We start from the raw sequence: 16,817 nt of genomic DNA on the forward strand, positions 1-16,817 counted from the left end.
ATTTCCTGAACTTAGGTTCACTATCTGTTGGTAAAAATCCACAGCACCCTTGGGAGGAAAAAAATGGCCATGACGAAGGGCAGTCCTCTGTTTATAAAGAAACACCCAGGTCAGTTAAAAGTCCTCTTGTAGAGCTGACTCTTCAGTTCTTTCTTTAGAGTCAATAGTTGTCTCAAAGGAGGAGTAGGAGAGATTTAAAGTACTTTGGAATTGGGGGACTCGGTGGATGTGGGGGGTATCTTTATGCCTTAAGAATAGTTTTTTAAAGTGTTATTTTTCTTTTTTTTTGAAGATTTTATTTATTTGAGAGAGCACGAGCAGGGGGAGTGGCAGGGGGAGAGGAGATGAGCAGGGAGCCCGACACCGATACCGGGCTGGATCCCAGGACCCTGAGATCATGACCTGAGCTGAAGGCAGACACTTACCCGACTGAGCCACCCAGGCGCCCCTAAAATGTTCTTTTCCAAACCATAGAGTGCTTAGAGGCACAATACTGAACCTAACTTGTTGGGTGGAAGGTGAGTCGGGATAAGAACCAGGTAAGCTGAAATCACAGCTGTGATAGTAACGATGGGCTGGTGTCACAGTACCATCTTCCTTGGCACAGACGTTACACATAATTGACCCTTTGCATATCAGCGAAGTTGGGTCAGCCCAGTTGCTTCGTGCTTTGAAAATGTGTGATTATTTTCATACAGAAGAGCTGACATTCCTTCAGAATAGCTAAATCTGCTCTTCTTTTAGAATCACACGAGCCACTCTTAGAATCATAGTAGCTTTCCGGCGTTCAGCTAGGGACAGAGTGGATGAAGATATTTCCTGATCCCCAAGTAATTCTGCCTTTGACTTATGGGGTGCGTACAGATTGCAGATCACAGATGGCCTCGAGTCAGCCTTACTGAACATTTCAAGGGTTTTATATACAATAGATTCCCATGTTAAATGTTAATATTTAATAAAATATTAGCAATTTGCTGTAATTTTAAAACAACTTAAAGAGACTCTCCCTCGGGTGGGATTGTTTCGCTAGGTGTATCCAGCTGGTTTAACGTCTTCTCTTGTGTGGTTTTTTTGGTCTAGTTCAGGTCTGGGCAGGCCAAAGGTTTAACGTCTTCTGTTGTGTGTTTTTTTGGTCTAGTTTGGGTCTTGTGCAGGCACTGGTGTCTTCTCAAATGCTCTTACTCTGTATTACTCAGGGTCATTAACCACAACCTACTCCTGTCTTGAAATGGGGCATTAACTCTTGAACAACCCATACCCTGAAACCTGATTTCAGGGGCCCAGGAGAGCAACAAGCAATTCTTCGCAAGGAAAGCAAAAAACAAATTTTTAAAAAATTAAATCTCGGGGTCGCGTCAAATTAGCAATGTAAGGTTTGAAAGAATAAAAAGTGCTGTGTCTTTTCTCAGTGACTACAGTCCTATTAACAGTTCTGCTGTTGACCTAAAGGAACCTACAGGGTACCAGTTGGCTCATGGAACTGATTTAATTCCATAGCGGAAATGAGTCATCATTTGATTTACCAGAGGTAAAGCCTCTTGGGTCAAATTCTCTAACTAGTTGTCTCCCATCTGGTCTGTTTAAATCCTCATTTAAGGGCTAACCTGCACACATAATTCCAGAATGCTCAATACCAGAATTCGGAAGTGTGTATTTCAGTCTCTTTCCCCATACCTGAAATCCACCTAGTGTATGTGGCTAAGACTTTTACTCCGAGGGCCTCAGCTGGTAAGAATAACCTAATAGCTGACAGCTGTCAGATACCATGTTAGGCTGAATGGTTAAATAATTGCAGTCAAAGATAAATTAATCCTTTTGAGGTATTTATATCTGCTCTGCCAAAATCCTATCATTAAACTTGAGCTTTATGAAGCATTACTGACTATATAGTAAAACGAATGCAGCAAAGCCTCGGGGTGCCCTGGAGTCCGGTTTGAGTTCCCCGTGATACTGACTTAGCAAGTGTGGAAATTCTGAAGTCATCACGACAGAGAAGAATCTGAGTCCGCCCAGGGATTTTGGACCATGGGAGGCACTACTGAAAAGAACAAAAGACTCAAAGACCCCAGGCCTCCGTTGTTTCCTTCTGGGAAATCCCTGTTGTCAAATCTTCAAGGAGCAGCGGTTCCAGGCAGCTAGAGGTGAGAAGTCGAAGCCCCACGATAATTCATGCCTTCCTTTCCCATGACTGAGGTCTTCCTGCAGCCAGAGGACAGCCAGGGAGAACGTGGGTTGCCCTCTTGTTTCTTAAGCAGCCCCTGCCCTGTGAGCCCCTCACACCCCGCTTTCCAGCCTGGCCTGCTCTCTCGCTTGCTCCTACAGCGTCCGTTGGGGCGTCCTGCTGTTGATCTTCGCATGAGGGCTGTGTCCTCACCAGTGGAGGGGACAACAGTGCAGACCTGGGCGATGAGGAAACCCACATGCCCTGCCCGATAGCTCTGGTTTGCCCTGGGGACCTCTGCTCTTGCTTATGCCTCTTGGGAAGAGAGAGAGAGAGAGAGAGAGAACAAACCCAAAACACTGCGTTCAGAAACCTAGGGCAGGAATAAGCGACAGGCTCTCCCTGATGGGACGGGCAGCTTACAGCTCAAAGCTCACTTATTGGGTTCTTCTGCTTTGTACCCTTTTCGAAGCTCCTTGAGCTAACAGTGAAGCTCCTTGCCTGTTTGGAGGGAGAGCCTACAAGAGAGAATGAGAAGGATTTTTGGAAGAGGTTTTCTAGGTATGTTTGTCTTTTCCCGGTCACATGTGAGCTTCTGTGGCTCCCGCTCAGCGTATAACAGGGCTTTACACGATTCCATAGCCGGCAAAATTAGCCTAAGTATCGATCGTTCCCTCTCCCCACAGTGGAACCGGGAATCCCACTGCTTGGGCGCCACCTTGCCTCTTCAGTTCTGAGCAGACAGGGCTTACCATAGTGGCTTAGGTTAGTGTGGCTGAACCTTGGCTGTACATCATCAGAATCCCTGATGAGTTGTTGTTTTTAAATAGATTTACCCAGGTTTCACCCCACACCTAGGGGATCAGCGTCTCCTGAACTGGCAGCTGGGCTAGGTATCTGGGTGCTTGCCCTCCGGGAGCTTACACACAGCCCGGGGGAGGAGGCAGAGGGGTACACATCCAGTTACCACATGACATTGTTCATGCTCTAGGGGGCCCAGACTTCTGGTTGTGTGCAAGCCACCGCCTTTCACAGAACATTCCCCTCGTACTTGGTGCTGTGTATATGATTCTGTGTTTTATTATCACCTTGCAAAGTATGCTTTTAGTTACTGTTGTGAGGACAAGGAGACCTCAGAGAAGTTTTTAGTACACATGCCGAGTCGCAAGCCAGCTGGTGACGGCACCGAGAAGCAGATGCTGGGCTGCCTCACCTCAAAGCCTGTGCGTGTCTCAGGGTTCCCTTCTGCCCCAGGGACCCCTCATAGTGCCAAGGCTCTGTCCCTCACCCGGTTTAGCACACCTGCTTTGAATCCATGTGCGCCTGGATCCTGTCAGCACTCTACTCAGGATCGTGAGAGTCTTAATTTGTCTAAAACCTATTTTCTCCATTTTTTTCTTTTCCTGAGAATCTGCGTTTGAAAAACCACGCTCTTAGTTTGCTAAGAATAATATGTGTAACGTTTAAACAGATTTCGCCGATACAGAATAACAGGGAGGGGAAGATAAAAATAATTCCGGATTTCTCCTGGATTTCTGAACGGTTACTTCTGGGTAGTAATATCTTTGCTGTTAAAAGCCTATTCTGCCACTCACGTGGGTTATACTAATATTAGAATCTGTGTAAAGTTTCATGTTTTGAAGCATCACGTAGATTGAAATATTCGTTTTTTTCAGTAGTCCTCTGAAGCTAAAGGAAAAAGGAATGTATCTTTATAAATAGAAGAGAGATAAAAGAGGTAAGTGTTTTCTACAAGTTCAGAGGCTAATTCATAGATCGTTAACTGACAGCTCTGACCACATAACCTGGGGTCTTTGGATTCATGACCCACTGCCCACCATCCTTGGTGGCTGTTTGGAAGCTACATACTATGACAGAATGCACATCTTGCATGATGCTCAGAGACAAGCTGAATCATGGGTTTTAAGACTGACATGTACTCATTTTCCTTTTTTTTTATTATGAAGTTTTTCATTAAAATTGTTTTCAACCCTTCTTTGTGCTTCTAGATACAGTGTGCGCTCTTAGAGCTTTTATTGCCCTGCTGGGTCGTGGAAGTTTACAAGGAATGAAAATAAGGGAATGAGAGAACAGTAGTCGCATGTGGGCTAGTTAAGCAATACCTGAAGCCTGATTAAATGCGTTTGGAATGGATGCCTTGTGTTTTCAGTCTCTATATAAGACTTCCCTTGGAGCAAAAGGAAGCTAGTCATTTTTACATCTTGTTGCTTCGTGCTCCCCTCGGGCTCTCAGTGATGGGGCACTGTGCTCAGTGACGATGGCCACATGCAAAAATAAGGCACGGGTCCTGCTCTGGAAGAAGCTGAAAAATCCGGTAGGAACAAACAATAAATGCAGAAATAATTACTTAATTTCAAATGGATCTAGTAGGTACCTAGAGACCTGCATAGAAGCATCTGTCGAACCCCATATCAGGCACCCTGCTCTGCGGGAAGCCTGCTTCTCCCTCTCCCACTCCCCCTGCTTGTGTTTCCTCTCTCACTGTGTCAAATAAATAAATAAAAAATCTTTAAAAAAATTAAAAAAAAAAACCAGTATCCCCTTTAAAAATAACTTAGTAACAACCACAGAAATCTTTCTTACCAAACCACCAATGAGAACCCGGTCTCTAAGTAGGAGTAGAGACGTGTCCATCCAGTCTTCAATCTAAACTTTTTTATTCCTTAACTTCTAAATTATAAAATGACAACAGAACCTAACCTGAGTGTCTACGAAATTGGCATCTGTAAGATGGTGGGGAATCAGAAAGTTCCCACTAAGGGTATACAGCGTCTAGGACTGTTAATGTCCAGGGCAGACACTCTAAGCCCACAAATTCCTGCAGATAAGAGCCAGATTTCCTCCTGGAGGAAAAGACAGCTACCATCATGAAAAAGTTAGCTTAAACATTTATTTATTTATTTATTTTTAGTTATGTTTTCCTAAGCCCTTATCAAGTAGGGCACCTAGATAAGAATGGTTAAGTATTTAGCTGTAAGCCAGCAGTTGAGAATAGGAACTATTTAAATCTGTAAGAACTTGAGTCCAACAAAAATGCTGGCTGACAGCCTGACTGAGGTGAAATAAACCTTGTTTCCAAGTTTCCCAGAAAAATTGTTTTTTATGGGCCTCAGCTCAGGCCTCTGAGTGCATGTGTTGTGTGGGTGTGTGTGGTGTGTGTGTGTTTTCTCTTTTAATCCGCAGGAAACTTGTAGGTTGGGTCTTCTGATAGTTGTCCATTGTTAAACGTTCTTTTTTTTTTTTTAAGATTTTATTTATTTATTAGAGAGAGAGAGAGGGAGAGAGGGAACACAAGCAGGGGGAGTGGGAGAGGGAGAAGCAGGCTTCCTGCAGAGCAGGGTGCCCGATGCAGGGCTTGATCTCAGGACCCTGGGACCCTGGGATCATGACCCGAGCTGAAGGCAGACGCCTAACGACTGAGCCATCCAGGCGCCCCTTGTTCTGTCTTTCTTTATACCCGATTCTGCAAGGAATGTCTATGTCTAGAAAAAGCCAGAACTTGAGGTTGTTGAATCACTTTTTCTAAGTGTTTTGGACAGCCCTCTGCATTTCCCTGGCTTGTTAACTGAAATAGCCACCTTAGAAATGTCCTGAAATAGTTACTCAAAGAAGTGTTCAGAATAAAATGAAAGGAAAGTTTCGGGCATCCTCTGCCAAACGTGGACCATGCTTTAAAATGATCAGTCTCGGGGCGCCTGGGTGGCTCAGTTGTTAAGCGTCTGCCTTTGGCTCAGGTCGTGGTCCCAGGGTCCTGGGATCGAGCCCCACGTCATGCTCCCTGCTCGGCGGGAAGCCTGCTTCTCCCTCCCCCACTCCCCCTGCTTGTGTTCCCGCTCTGGCTGTGTCTCTCTCTGTCAAGTAAATAAATAAAAATCTTTAAAAAAATAATAAAAAAATAAAGATAAAATGATCAGTCTCCCAGGGCACCTGGCTGGCTCGGTTGGTGGAGCATGAGATGCTTGTTCTGGGGGTCACGAGTTCAAGCCTCACGTTGGGCATGGAGATTACTTAAAAGTAAAATCTTCAAAAAATGGTCTTCTGAGTGTCATCTTGAGGGTGGCCCTGTGGATGTGAGGACTCTGAGAATTTTGCCCTTTCCCTGGAGTGCTCCTGTTTCCCTAAAGCACAGACCCCTGGAATTGTCGGGAGCACTCACACTGGAAGTGGAAACCCACATCTTCAGCGTCTGGCTTCTCACTCTTAACCTGGTACCTTCTTTCCCCTCCTGATTCTAGCTGTGCTTTGTCGAGGACCTCCTTTCCCTATTGGTCCCTGTTAATAAGCCTGACAGGTAGAGGCCTGGACGTTCCAGGACGTCTGGACATTAGTCTCATCCCCCAAAGGGGCTGTTTGATGATTCAGAGCATCCTTTTGCCAGTGGTGAGCAACCCTGCCATTTTGAAGCTCCCCGTCTTCTCTCCTGACTGTCCCAGTTATAAAGCTGGCTCCTGGAACCTTCCTTCAATTGTTGCTGTCAGCCCAGCTTGTGTCTTGGTTTTGTCGTAGGTATGAGTTTCAGGGAGCCCAAGGGTGGGCGTGTGGGATCTGCGTACTTGCTGAAGCTTTATAAAGATCTCATGTCCTAGGCTGGTAGGTTTTGTTTTTTTCCCTCTTTTCTGTTTTCAGCAGTAGTGGTAATCAACCCTCAGGAATTTAGAGCTAAATAGGGTTAGGGCCACATGTTAACAGTATTTATTTATTCCCTTAATAAGGATTTATTAAGTCCCTGATGTATGCACAGTCTTCTGCTAAATGAAAATTATCCAAAAAAATTGTTTTTAGAAAACACGGGATATGACTAAAAGAGAACTTCAGAATATTTATCTGTAGAGTAGTTAGTATAAACTTTTATGAGCACAGTGCTTTTATGGTATACAAAACACTTCTAAAATAAAATCACTTGTTTCATTTCCTCGGTAATCCTCAACGAGGTATTTTCTGCATTTTACTGACTTGAATTGAAGCTGAGCCAGGCTTCTCTCCTGGCTCTTGAAGCCAGGAAAAGCCAGCGGACGGAGGCTGAGCCCCAGACCCCAGCCTGCTCCTCAACACCTGCTCCTAGCTGGGGAGTCCTGGCTGCCCTGCCTTCTTCGTGTGCTCTCTTTCCCTGCAGTTGGTCACCCGGAGAACCTCTGTCTTGCTCTGGGGACTTTGGTTTGTGTCTTCCCTCTTCCTGCTTTTGGTCTTCTCAGCTACAAATTCTGAACAACTCCCGGGATGGTCCTCATAGTGGGTGAGCGTCCTGTATTTATTCCCGGGTACACACACCAGGACACACCGATGTATCTGAAACGGGATGCGTCCTGTGCCCACCATTGAGGTCCACTTCTTTCCCAGAGTTTCCGTCTACTGGTCACCGGGGGCACAAAAAGTGAGACCAGGTTTTGCCGTCCCTGCTGGAGGATGTTTGGGCCACACTGGTGGTGTGAATTCACAATGCAAATCCGGGGAGTACCGGCTCTGGTTCAAATCCTAGGGGGGAGATTTCCCCCTCCGCGCCCAGTTCCAACCTCTCCCTGACATCCCTTTCTGCATGGCGGGCTTACTTCTCTGTGGCTCTTTGGTGCCCTAGCTTCATGGGGGACTCTCCTGCTCAACTCCCCATCCTGGGTGCTTTTGCTTTCTCGGTGGTACGTAAAGTAATGTCACATTTGATGAAACGTGGTATGTGGTGAGAGGCACTCTGGATGGCTGTTGGTGTCGTGTTACGTAGCGTTGTTTGCTTTCAGGAGAATAAGTGGGTGCTCCCTGCTCCGCATCGCCCAGCCTGAGGCTTGCTGATTTGCTAAGACAAAGCCAGACCGTGTCACCAGTCCCTGTCCCTTCCCCCCAGCCTTCCTGGCAGCTGCCTAATTTCGTTTCTTGCTGGTTGCACGCCAGGGACAGAAATACAATGTTAATAAATATGTCTACATGTAATAGAGAAACAGGCTGTAAAAACAGTCATTTGCCGTCTGCTCGGATGCACTGCTAGGAAAAGAGATGGCATTTTCTGACTCAGTAACTTAACAGCTTTCCTGCCTCCTGTCGGGCACGTGACAGACAAATGATGAATATCCAAACATGTGTCCCGGGAGAAAACACATTGGTCTCTAGAGCAAATTATGAATACCAAATGCCTGACTGTCCCTGCTGCTGGTGATGGTGCCGGACATCTACTCTGTTCTCAGTGACAGGGGTTCACAGCTGCAGCCCGGGGTGCAAACCTCTGGAGCTAAAACACCTCATCAGCATCTAGAGAGAGAGGTGGATAACCAAGTGGAGAGAGGAGGCCGGCGCAAGGCCTGTCTGTATTTGGGGGAGGGGAAGTGTTATAGACAGCAGACTCCTTGCTTAGCGAGTGCCCTCCAAATGTCAGGCACTGTGCTAGGCGCTTGGTGTATATTCATCTATTCATCTATTAGGAATATGAGTGCTCTTTTTAAGAACAAAGGGAATAATAAGAATAGGTAATCATCAAATGCCTTGACAGGTTCCAGGGGGAAGGTGAGAAACAGGAAGTGGGAGAGGCTGCAGAAAGCTTGTTCGAAATCTGCTGCTCGAAGGTTTTCTAACAAAAAGGCCAGGCCAAGGTGTGCCTGGTTGGTGGGAGCAGATGGCTTGGTGTAAGCAGCTCTAGGAGTGATACGGACCTTGTGTTGTTGCTTTGGTTCAGTGATGACCATGTTTTGAATTTCACCCACTCACAAAGATTTTCTCAGCCCTTTGCCCTTGAGACAAAGGGCACGAAATCACAAGTTGAGTTGCAGACAGGTTAAATACGCCGTGCCGTTTATGCCCAACAAACAGAATGATCTGTGAAAGTTATGTGGCCCACACAAAAATGAAATGCTTTATAGCCTCCTGAGCGTCCCAGGATCCTTGGGGCTTCCCCTGAGCAACCCTAACCAGGCTTCCACTCCATGGAGTTCTACCCCAAGATTCAAGACTTACTTCTCTTGGACGTTCGTCAGCTATACCCTTGGGCCCAAATGTCTTGCACCATCAGTCTCCAGCCCAGACCTCCCATCTGCCGCCATCCCTGCTGTACGCTTCCACGATGGAGAATTCCCAAGGAGTGTCCTTGTTTCTCCACAAGGCAGGCCTTTTTCTTTAGTTCCGCCAGAGCATCAGTTCCTAAAACAAACCCAGTCCTGTGGCTTCTGAGCTCATGTGACGTTCAGTGGCTCCTAATACTTTCAAAACAAAATCCAAACTCCTTGGCTTGATATACAAAGCCCTTAGTCATCCAGCTCTTGGGTATTTTAATTTCCCACAGCTCCCTCATACACACCCCACCCTGGGGGCTCTTGCCTTTCTGTCTGTTGCATGTCTTCTTTGAAGACTACATTTCCTCCCCTTCAGGGCCAACTCACTCATTGTCAACACTCGGTTCAAGGGTGATGCCCTCCGATAACCCATTCCCACATCTCTGGATTATCTACCTCCCCTCTGTGTTCTGTAGCTCTCAGCTGACGCCTTTTGGATAACTATTTAACATGCGGTTAAATTGAAACAGGTCATAATAACTTCCCTTCCGCTACTCCTCTGTCCGTGAAGACAGAGGCTGTACCCTTAATCCCCATCCTCCTAGGACGAAGAGTGTCTCTGGTCCCTAACAGTCTCTGAAAGACTTGAGTAAAAAGGAGGTCACGTTTGGCGCCCCATTTAACGATGACTCGGAGTTGGTCAAGCCAATGAAGGTAGCAGTGAACTTCTATTTAAGTCAGATTTCATAGTTTCCTTTAACATCAGATCTTGGCAGCCAGCTGTTGAGGATTTTCATGACCCAAAATATTCCTCAGATCCCATACTTGCAGATTTTGATCTCTGGGACGACACATCCACCGCATGTCATTCTTTGTCAAGATGATTGCGCTTTTACCTTGGGGTTCTAAGAGAAGAGGTTAACAGAATCGGTGGTTTAGTGATGATGCTGTTCATCTTAAAAGTTGAATGGGAAGTATTTTAAAAACTGGTTAGAGAAGATCATTATTGGGAACATAGAGAAGATAATTGCTTAGTACATGTATCGTAATGGGTAGAGAGGGAGGTTTCATGCAAAATAAAACAGCCTGTAATTTGGTTTTTGGTTTTTTTTTTTTTTTTTTTTTTACAGCTTCTATACCATTTTCTGCCCACTCCTGATTTTGTACCCACTTCTAGAACCCTGTAAGAAAATTAGGGAATGAAACATTTTATGAACTGTGAATAAGTGATCTAGTTCTTTCTCGTGCCCTTGACATTACTACTGATGGTACCACTCTTACAAGACTCCAAATTAATAAAAGTTGATTGATACTGTGGCTCAGGGACAGCATCGGAGGCTCAGGTGGTCCCTCCCCGGTGCTGTCCACCGTCTGCGGATGCATCCTCCGCATGGTGGCAGAATGGCTGCAGAGGCATGCAGCATCCCAGTCAGATCAGGCATTGTGTGTCTGTTTCAGGAACGGAGGAATCTTTCCCCAGAAGTGCCCTGGAGAAAGTCTCTTTGCATCTCACTGACCAGAATGGAGTCACATGTCCTTTCTGAAACCCATCACTGGCAAGGAGAACAAGGTTCCTATGGTAACGAACCTGTGTACAACAGAGGTGGAAAGTTGGCCATCAGGACTCCAAGGCTTTCCTCCTTCCTATTCTGTAGCCCTCCTCACCATACCCACCCCCCACCATTTTGGCCTCCCCTTGGTGGCTTTACAAAGTTGTGCCTGCCTACTTCCACCAAACCTTCTCTCTGTCCCTCCAGATTCTGGGCACCCCGAGCCCTCACCTAAGTTCCCTCTGCTCCATAGAACTTTCTTTGCCCTCCCTCTTTTCTGCTTATTTGGCACCTCTGTGAAGGTCACATCTCCCAGCTGGATTCTGAGGTCCTTGGGGCATGTCTTTGCTTCTCTCTGTTCCCTCGTGTACTTTTCAGAGAACCACAAACCCTGACTTTATTTGTGCAAACCCTTTCCCCAAAATGTTACTAAGACTAATATAACCCACAAATGGAAATTTTCTTAACATTCTATTCATAATAAGCCCCTTTGAGACTAGAGCCAGTCCTTAAAATAGAATATTCATCCCTTTCTATTATTAGGAAAGTAAGAATTCCATATGAGTAGAACAAGAAAAAGTACAAGTGACATTCACAGTATATTAATATTCTTTCTTCATCCACTCACTTGTTTTTGTCCTTTTTGTAAGGAATCACAAGCTCACTTCTGCAATGGTACGTACAGGTTTTAGATTTTCTTCATCTATTTTACTGATATTCTCAGACAGGGGTTCCTAGTCTTCACTACACATCATAATTATCGAAGGAGCTTTTTAAAAATATGCATATATGGGGGCACCTGGGTGGCTCAGTCCATTGGGCGGCTGACTCTTGATTTTGGCTCAAGTCATGATCTCAGGGTCATGAGATCAATCCCCACGCAGGGCTCTGTGCTGAGCATGGAGCTTGCTTAAGATTCTCTCTCGCCCTCTCCCTCCAACTTGATCACAAGCATTCCTGCTCTCTCTCTCTCTTTCCCTCTCTCTCTCTCTCTATATATATATATATATATGTCTCAAAATACATATATATTTAAATATATATATTTAAAATATGTATATCTAGGTATCATATTCAAAACTTCAGGTTCAAGTGGTCGGGGTAGGGTCCAGTCTGTTTTCATAAAATGGGATCTCAGAGTTCCCCAGGAGAGTCTGTGGGCAGCTGGGTTGAGAACGCTACTATTACGTATCCAGATGCAAAACCCTTCTTGGTGAGAATTATCAGAATAATTTCAGACTTTTCAGGGCTCTTGTCCATACTGGGGCCGTATTTTATTGTTTCTCATCACCAGCACATCTGATCACACAAGCTGGGTGCTTACTTCCCGTGTGCTTCGTGTCTAATTACCGCCTTTCCCCACCTGGACTATAAGCATCTCCACATTTCCCATCTGCCCTGTAGCAGGCGTTCAGGGCGGCATGAAGGGTGTCATGGAGGCTCAGTCATTTTCCATCAGCAGAGTAGTTTTGCCCAGGGGCTGAATGTTACCCTTCGGCTTCATCCTTGCCACGCCTTCTGTTATGCAAGCACCGAATTGCCCATCCACCTTCCCTTAGGCCCCCAAAGCCATCCCCTTTCCCAGAGCCTTTACCCGGCCACTTCACACTTCCCCAGGCCTTCCCTAGCCCCCTGTTCAAACCTTTGCAACCTTCAGGAATGTTTAGTGCTTTATTCCATCCATTTGTCTGCCTTCCCTCCCGCCTCCCCTCCCCCCATTTCTGCTGTATTCCATGCCTCCAACAATTCCTTAACGTCTCTTTCATCAGGAAGAAAACTTGTCCTGGCTCATAGGAATACTTGTCCCCCTCCCCAGCCCATTCTTTCTCAAGCCTGCTATTCGTGGGTCTTCTGCTTTCTTCAGACACTAGCAGATATTCTCGTGACCTCTACACAATAATGACGTGAAAGTTTTAGTTTGAGAATTTGCTGGGTGTTTGTTCATTTGTCTCCTTTTTTCACCTCTGGTGATACGGCCTTTGGAAAATGGAGGGTTTAACCCATTTTGTAAGGTCCAACATTCACTTGATTGTGCCTAATGATGACTGGTAGCAGATGTCATAAGTAGGGTTGCCTGCAGCAGTGGTTCTTAAGTTTCGGAGTGCATCAGAATCACTAGGAGTCCTTATTCAAACACAGGTTGCTGGGCCCTATTCCCAGGATTGCAGATTCAGTAAGTCTGGGGAAGCTTGAGAATTTGCATTTCTAGTAAGTTTCTGAGTAAGGGTGCTATTGCTTGTTTGAGGACCATACTTTGAGAATCACTGTCCTGTGGGACCAAGAAACAACCCAAGAATGAGTGGGCAGATCTTCCTCGACTTGAAATGGGGTTACATTCTGATAAACCCCTCACAAGTTGAAAATGGCATAATTCAGAAATGCATTTAATACACCAAACATCATAGCTTAGCCTAGTCCACCTTCAGTGTACTCAGAACACTTACATTGGCCTGTAGTTGGGCAAAGTCATCTAACACAAAGCCATTTTGTAATGAAGTATCGAATACCTCATGTAATTTATTGAATACTGTGCAGAAAGTAAAAAGCACAAGGGTTGTAGGGTCCAGATTGCTGTCCGTGTATCAGTTCACGCCCGCGATCGTGTGGCTGCCTGGGTAGGTGGTTTGCTGCCGCTGCCCAGCATCACAAGACAGTACATACCACGTGAGAAAAGATCAAAATTCAGAATTAGAAGTGTGGTGTCTATGGAATGCATATCCCTTTCATGCCATCATAAAATCCTAAGTCAAACCATCGTAAGTCTAAGACTGTCTGTTTTCATGTGGGGTTCGGTGACATCATCAAAGACCCAAGTGCTTACTGTCTTTCCACTCTGCTTTCCACCATATGCTGGTGGTCCTCAGACTTGCTCTGCATGGGAGCAAAATGGCTGCAGAAGCGCCCAGCATCACATCCACATACACACTAATCTGTATCTTCCCTTAGGTATGTAGCAGCGGTAACTGTTGGGGAAACTAAAACAGAAGATCCAGGGGTTCTTATCAAATATCGTGGTCAAGGTATGAGCACAGTAGTCATTGAGGGCAAGTTAATTTGGCTTGGTGCTCTCCATCATTGTGGCAGATGAAGATACTGCTCATTCAAGAAGCATACTGTTGTGGTTCTTCCTCTACCTATACCGTAGTTATTTGAGGATTTCCATCAACTTCTTAAACGTCTTAGTACTTTCAGGGTCAGTCAGAGAATTTTCCTGTTCTGGTGATGCTCTTGGCCAGAACAGTGTCATGAGGAAAGATGCCTGTCTTGTATTGTTGTCTGGAACCCTGGCCTGTCCTAAATGACAGCATGAATCTGCAGATGAAGCCACCCTCTGTGTACAAGGCTGGTTGCAAACAGGACTCGACCCCATGGGAACAGGGCCTCACTCCCCAGGCTCCTGCTGCATCTCTTACCCGTGGTGCCAGGACAGCCTCCACGGTTGAGATCTTTCTTGTACCATAGAAGCCACTTCTGTCTTCTCCCCTGCACCTTTCCTGAAGGTTTGCTCTCTTGGCCACCATCTGGCACTTCACGGAGGAAGCTGACCCTCTGCTGTGTCAGGGATGTGCTGGTTTTGTTCAGCAGAAGCATAGAAACAGGAGTCTCACATGAGTATTTCGTTACCGTTGGTGCTCAGATGACATTGTTAGCAGCAGCTCAGTGAAGTGTCTCCGCTGTGTCTTGTCAGCTAGAGGCCGAATATTTGGCAAGGAGCGTGTTGGTCCTTGATTCCCAGGTTCTGGGCAGACTTGGAGTTGTCCATCCTTTCAAACCTGGTTGACTTCGGTGTCTTTCATCAAGGTATCGGATTTGACGCCAGCCATTTAGGAAGCACTTGGTTTCTTACTCTCTTCTGTGGGTTCCTCTGGTCCCCAGATCAACATGAGTCTTGCAATTCCCTCCTCTCACTTCTCCCCGGACTGAGAATCCTCTTTCTGCCATTCAATTTATGCCACTGCCAAGAACCGATATAAAAAAGGGGCGTAACGATGCCCATAATTTAGAGACAGTTGACTCCTTTTAACCCAGGGCTGAACAGTTGGATTTGACTACATTTGTTTTTGTGTATTTTAATACGTTCACCTAAACAACGTTCACGCTTTAGAAGTTTCATAAAAATGCATGGTATGAAAATAAAAACATCTCGATAGAGGTTCTGTGTTCCTTAGGGAGCCCCATAAAATAGCAGTCTTAGGATGCACTTTTCCCCTGATGCTAAACACTTTGCTTCAGCAGGCTCTATCAGGTCTCTCCCCACTGTCATTTTACTTTAGGATTACATTCCACTCCATTTTATTTAAATATACACCTCCCTTTTAATTTCTCTTTCTTATCTTTGGCAGTAATCAGTTTCTCAAGAACCCACCTTCTTTCCATTTGGATATTTGATCTTGGATGATTTTACTGGGAAGAGGAGAGTGGTGTTGAGTGGCAGATCTGGTTTTGAACAAGTGTTTGCCTTTTCTAAATCCCAGCAGTGCATGAGCTTGCTTTTGTCAGTTTCGTACCCCAAATTCTGGGCTCATGGGCACGCTCAGCCACCAGCACTGAGCAATGGTTTGCCTTTCCGTGAATGGCCAGCTGGTGTAGAATTCGTCTTCTTTGAGGGGGGAGAAAAATTCAAGCTAGACAAGAACTTTTGTGGCAGGTAATTCTTATTTGAAATTTATTTGAATTTCTAAAGGCGAATCTGTTTCTATGTCCTGCAAAGTCAATAGGTACCTGTCACCTTTCTTTTTTCTGTTTCATCTGGTAAGCTTCTATAGATGGAAGAAAGTCAGCGCTTCCTTTTGGTATTTTGAGAGTTTTATTTTTGTGCCTCCAATTGGCAGCCTTTCGGCTCCACAAGCCAGTGTCGACATGATGGCGCTGGTAAGTATTTCTGGTGTTCTAGAAGATTTTTTGGATGCAGTTTATGCCTGAATAAATTTATCTTTCTTTCTCCTACTTTATAGCCCCCTATTTAATATATTAGGAACCATTTTATAAACAAAACAAAAAAAGGAGGAGAGCCTATTTGGAAACATAAAAAGAGTGAAGGGAAGGTCATTTTTAAGCGTCTGGTTAGATCACAATTCGGCAAGATCTTAATACTTTGAAACCAAAGTATTAAACCGTGGATCTGTTGAGGGTGGCCGTGACAGTCTGGCCTCTCTGTCTTCCTTGGAAATTTCATGCAGGTGTGTGTGTGTGTGTGTGTGTGTGTGTGTGTGTGTGTGTGTGTACAGATCTACACTTTCTGGTGATAAGGTCCGGAACTTTCGTAAGCTTTTCAAAGCTACTGCTTTAAGATATCTTTTTGGATGATAAACTTTTACCGTATTTGTTTTAAGATCTGCTCTTTTGCTGTTTAAAAACAACTTTTATTTAGTTAACTCTTTAAATGCTTCCTTTGCAGAGTAAGTTTTTTTTTTTTGCAATACGGTTTTTGTTTCTGTTTTTTGGTTTAATTTACTCTCTACTTAAAATTTTGATCTCCGTTTTAGGGAGCTTCTCCCATGAGTATTTTGTTTAAAAGCAAGGGATTTTAAGATAAATGGACTAAACTTAGCTTTGATTAGTTTTGCATATGGGAAAATGTATACTGAATGTGTGGTATGTGATGTTTCACTACATAGAGTATGCAGCGTTCTTTACCACAATTGTAATGGTGCTTCTCCATGTGGTGTCTGTGGTAAAACCAGTCTCTTTTAACCTTGGTAATAGAGAGGATCCTGGCCTGGTGGGTCTGGAGACGAGGCTATATCGTCTTCCTGGAAAGCAGTTAAAGGAAGCACAGATTTTTAAATCTACGTGGCCCCTGTGGTTTCAATCAAGGTGATAAGTATCTGTGATTTTTGTGTAGGCGCTGGTGTTTCAAGAACAAACATCAGTTACCTTTAACCTGGGTAGAAGGGAATTGAATTCTGCTCTGACATTTTTAGGAGTTTAAGAATTAGGCTTCAAGTTAATAATCAGTGAAATAAAAGAGGTCACATTTTTAGGAAATGGAATCTCTCGTGTTTAAAAACTAATGTACCCCGGTTTTTGCGACAAAAACAAGGTAAAGAGTTAAGGCACTGTTTTTCTTTCTTTCTTTCTTTCTTTCTTTCTTTCTTTCTTTCTTTCTTTCTTTCT

At 44.9% G+C, this 16,817-nt stretch overlaps 1 protein-coding gene across 8 annotated transcripts in view; it reads left to right on the forward strand.

Annotated features, from left to right (window-relative positions):
- Positions 1-16,817, forward strand: part of KANK1 (KN motif and ankyrin repeat domains 1) — a 207,596-nt gene that overhangs the window by 98,731 nt on the left and 92,048 nt on the right. For 2 of the 8 annotated variants that reach the window (XM_073878116.1, XM_073878117.1), the window contains one exon: positions 3,838-3,899. The exons of the other annotated variants lie outside the window; for them this stretch is intronic. The gene's annotated coding sequence lies outside the window, so the exon portion shown is untranslated. The remainder of the gene's footprint in view (positions 1-3,837; positions 3,900-16,817) is intronic. 8 annotated transcript variants of the gene reach the window in all.

Source organism: Callorhinus ursinus, unplaced genomic scaffold, assembly GCF_003265705.2.
Source record: "Callorhinus ursinus isolate GAN/ISIS: 27379988/994484 unplaced genomic scaffold, GSC_fseal_2.0 scaffold28, whole genome shotgun sequence".
NCBI classification, from domain to species: Eukaryota; Metazoa; Chordata; class Mammalia; order Carnivora; family Otariidae; genus Callorhinus; species Callorhinus ursinus.